Source organism: Triticum aestivum, chromosome 1B (assembly GCF_018294505.1).
Source record: "Triticum aestivum cultivar Chinese Spring chromosome 1B, IWGSC CS RefSeq v2.1, whole genome shotgun sequence".
Lineage (NCBI taxonomy): Eukaryota > Viridiplantae > Streptophyta > Magnoliopsida > Poales > Poaceae > Triticum > Triticum aestivum.
This window is the reverse complement of record NC_057795.1, coordinates 272,099,186-272,104,250: the sequence shown is the minus strand read 5'-3', so window position 1 is coordinate 272,104,250 and position 5,065 is coordinate 272,099,186.

Genomic DNA, 5,065 nt, shown 5'->3' with positions numbered 1-5,065 from the left:
ATCTGAACAAACATTAAGTTGAAGTTGTTAAACAGCAAGTTAAAAAGCACCAAGAGAATCTACACGAAATTCTAGTCAAGTTACATATAAAGTTCATTAGATTTGGAGCTACGGCCTAGAAGATATGAGCAAAACAAGTTAAGCATGGCATTGAGGCAAAATGCATACAAACATCAAGCAAACACACCAAAACAAGGATGCAACATGATAATATGAAACTACATGCAAAATCAAGCAAGTTTCATATAGAGCACACTCAAAACGGAGCAACGGTTTAACACATGCACTCTATACAAGTCATAACAACAATCTGTCCAAAACAACAACTAGGCATCTTGCAAGCATCAAAACAATATGCTACATCACCCCAACATAATAACAAAAGGCATGGGCATGAAGTACAGATAAAGCACAACAAAACATGAACACTGAGCTATCTCCAGAAAAGACTAGAACATGCTCAAACACACATGGTAAGATTGCAAATAATAACAGTTTCAGACTTTAGCAGAAATAACATCAGGTTGCAATGTTTAGAGCTATCAAACAACAAGTTACAGGAACTTATCATGGCAAACAAAGGCATGGCATGATATTACTAAATGCATAGATCAAAAGTCCCTTACTGACCATGAGCCAAAAAGGATCAGAAAATATGATGGCACCCATGTAAACATGGCAAGTTATATAACAGATTCAACCATGACAGGAACAACAATAAGTAGGCATGTTGGTGAGCTTGAACCACTCACGACAGAGCAATACATGGCATGGCAAGGCAACCAACAGTAAGAAGACATGTTTATAAAGCTAAGCATGGCAAGAGCAAGTTCATAGGGTGCATGGATCACTAGAAAAGCACATGGAAACAAGTGAACTTAATGTTAACAGGCCGACATCAACATTTTCAAGCAAATTTAGAGCAAGATAACAACATGTTACAGCAACCTATAAATGCAACCAGGGGCATGAATGGATAGAGCATGACATGTAGATCAAAACATGTTTATAGGACATCTCCAGATTATGCACGAAATGACTAGTAGAAGCATGTTAACATAGCAACAAAATATAACAGAATCTGTCAGGAAAACAGCAACAGCAACTACCCTACTTAGCAAGCTTGATACACTCAGCACACAACTCACAAAAATACATGGTTGGCACCCCTGGAGAGATGGCATAGCATAGATCAAAACACATGTAGACATCAACCTCATAGGATGCACACATCAATCATGGCAAAAATGACAAATGAGCAAGTTATAACAGTTTCAGCAGATTAACATCAACATGCACTCTTCCAACAGTATTTCGGGCATCAAGATGGTCTCAAATGAACATGATGCAATGGAATGAAATGAAGTACTCGTTGAGGCGAACAATTTGACATATTACACGCACGAAATAAAGCTACGGATGCAGAGATACAATGCGATGAACATGGCATGATTATATGAAAAACTGGGGACTTAGTGGATTCGGGGTCAACCTTCGGCACGGATTCCGAGGCAGGCCGGATCTGGCCGGAGCTTCGCCGGAGATGGAGAGGAAGGCTGGAGAAGGGCGGGGAGGCCGGATCCGAGGCGCTCCTCGCCGGATCCGGTCGGAGGAGGCGAGGGGAGGCCGGGCGGCGGGGCCAGAGGACGCGCGTAGCGCGGCGACCTGGCGGCGCCTCCGGCGAAGGGCGGCTGCGACGCCACCGGTGGCGGGGCGGCAGGAGGCCGAGGGGCGGCAGCGCGGCCGCGCGGGGCAGCGCCCGCGGGCGGCGGCCGGCGGAGGGAGGCGCCGGGGCGCGGCGGAGGAGCGGGCGGCGGCGCGGCGCGACGGGGCCGGAGGCGCCGGTCGTCGGGCGCCCGGGGCGGCGACCGGAGGCGGCGGCGCCGGCGCGGGCACGACGGCGGGCGCGCGGGCGAGCGGCGGCGGTGGACGGGCCGGGCGGGCCTCCCGCGGGCCCAGCGGGCCGGCGGCGGCGGCGGGCGCCGGAGCGACACGTCGCGGCGGTGGATTCGCTGCGGCGGGCGGCGCGGACATGTCCGGCGGCGGAGAGGAGTGGGGCTAGGGTTTCGGAGGGAAAATGATCCGAAAATTTCGGGGGAGGTCTAGATTTATAGGTAGGGGGAGCTAGGAGAGTCCAAATGAGGAGCGGTTTTCGGCCACGCGATCGTGATCGAACGACCGAGAGCATGGAGGGGAGTTTGCTGGGTTTTGGGCCACTTTGAAAGGGGTGTTGGGCTGCAACAAAAGAGGGCTTTATGGTTACCTGGTTAACCGTTGGAGTATCAAACGACCTCCAAATGGCACGAAACTTGACAGGCGGTCTACCGGTGCTATACCAAGGCCACTTGGCAAACCTCGGGCCATTTCGAGAAAGTTTAACACCCACTCACAACAGGAGACAAAAAGGGGGACGCCGGGGGACATAGGAGTGCCGGATTGCAAAACGGACAACGGGGAAAATGCTCGGATGCATGAGACGAACACGTATGCGAAAAGAGATGCACATGATAACATGATATGAAATGCATATGATGACATGGCAAAGTGCAACACGCAAGCAAATGACATGGCAACGCCGGCGAATAACTGGCGGACACCTGGCGCAACGAATCCGGGGCGTTACAGCCGAGATCCAGCCGGTGGCGGTGTGTCCGTCGAGGGCACGCCGTGCGCTCCCGGCCTTGTGTCATCGCCTTTATCGCCTTGTGATTAGTAATGCTCATACATAGGAAGCCCCACAATCCTTCCTCATTATAATTGTTCTCATTCTTCACTATCGGCTTGTTGGTATTTGGGATAATATACGAACGTATATAAATTAGTGGAATTCAAAGTAAGAAATCGAGGTGGTACTATTTGGCTGGAAATAGTGGTCCGTCATATGTATTCTCTAATACTAATGTCAGCACGCATGTGTATTTTTTTCTTCTCGCGTTGCACTGAAGTTCGGCCAACGGCCGACGGCCCAGCCTGCAGGCCCAAGTCGGTCAACGCAACGAACATGATGCTTTGCGGCTATATAGAGATTACTACCACCTCGAATATGTTTTAAATTCAAACTGAAAGCGTAAAATCACGGGAAAAAGCGTATTGTGACGGTGAACCCAAGGAGTCAATTCATGCTTTATTATTAGGGAAAGACTTACATAATCTGTCAAAAGGCTAAGAAGAAAGCTGGAAGATGTATCCGACCACAGCATGGGTGGATTATACCTGCCATAATTAGCTACCTCAGGGGCAACCATATTAAACTCTCTTATTACGATGCTCAATAGAAATATTTCCGAAATCTTGTAGTAGACTACGAGATTCATTCAAAATCGGTGTTGCCACCATAAAGTAACCCTCATCGTTGTTTAATGCTTCGGCCAAAGTAATTTGTTTGATTGGACAACTACCTTGCTGCAACCAAGGCTGAGCACCAACAGCAAGCCTTGTCGAAGAGCTTATGCTTTTGCGTATACAACATTTGCCACATGTTCCATTTTTGTTGTAGCTACTGCAACAAATGCACCATTATGATCACGGATAACCGCCCCACATGCTTCACTTTTATCTTCATTGAAAAAAGAAGCATCAACATTTAGCGCTATAGCCTCTGGCAGAGGGCAATGATCCAGGTTTACCTGCAGCGCGAACAAAGTTCACACTAAGAGCATGAATGGTCATCGTTGTTCGAGATATATTTTGGACCTCCTCTCGTCTGACCATCATCTTTCTCTGCCACCAAAATACCAACATGTCGCTGCCACAATCTTAGTTATTACTATGGGACCCTTGTATTGACATTGGAACTTACTCTCGCATAGCATGAACTCAAGCATTTTTGCTCCCAAGCGATCTACCATTAGCGCCTCAACTATGATTTCATAAAGTCTCAACTCCTTCCATATCTGCTTGGCCCTTGTAAATAAATAAACCATGCCAGATATCTTCAGCGCCTTGTTGACATAGTGGGCATTGACCACTAGTGCCAATGTGACAATTTGCAAAGGTTGATAGGAAAGGTATTGTGTAGTGAAGGCATCGCCACACAAAAAGATTCACTTTTCCTGGCATTTTCAAGTTCCAAATCTTTTTCCATACTTGATGGTTTTGAGAGCTAGATTGTCCCATGTCCACCTTGGGTCATGTTTGCCATTGAGCAGCTTATTGAGGAAAAGTTTTCCTGCCCACATATCCCGAAAGTTTATATGCCACCAGTTCGCGACACACTCCGGATTGTGAAGGACATCGGCAAAGGGAAGATATCGATTGATGCCACTGCTCCTACTTCTATGTCTGCTTCTGCTAAAGCTCCGAAGGTCAAGAAGGCAAAAGTTGAAATCCCTCGTGAAGGAGAATCCTTCACTGTACGAGATTTGTCTTTGCACCCAGCAGCCCTGGAAAGTCATATCAAGCTCGACCGAAAAGTGAAGTTGGAAATGATGACTGAGATTAATCTACTTCACAGTTATTCTCGTCAAGCACTCCTGTATGAGAAGGAACAAAAGAAGCGCTCTTGGACCTTCTACGTAAGCGTTACTCCCGCAAACAACTATCTGCCAAGGGTATCGAGAAAGAATACGATTATCTGGAGTTGTTTGAAGTTCCTCGCATCCAAAGGCAAACCCCAGTGCTTCCTCAGCGTTCCGCCTCCACCGACCTGCTATTTGTTGAACCAGATGATGATCTCGAAGACACAATAGGAACATTTAACTTCAAGCCAGATTCACCTTGCGCTACTACTCCCGAAGCTGATCCCGAAGCCCATGGTGCATCTGCAACTCCTGCTTCGGCCTCGCCCATCGCTTGCTCTGTTTCGCCGAACAGTTCGAGTTCTGATTCTGAGGATTCTTTGGACGAGTAGTTGCTCGCATGCATTCTCTTTCCTTTTTGACACTTGTTGACAAAAAGGGGGAGAAGAACATCGAGTGATAGATAAGCGGATTATTTGCAGGGTGTTTCCTTTCGCCATTTGTTTCTCTGTCGAACTATTTGCTTTTGGAACTTAATGCACTGCCTATGGTGTTGGAATACTTGCTTGTCATGTACCGTTAATAACCCCCCCTGCAATGCTATTCAC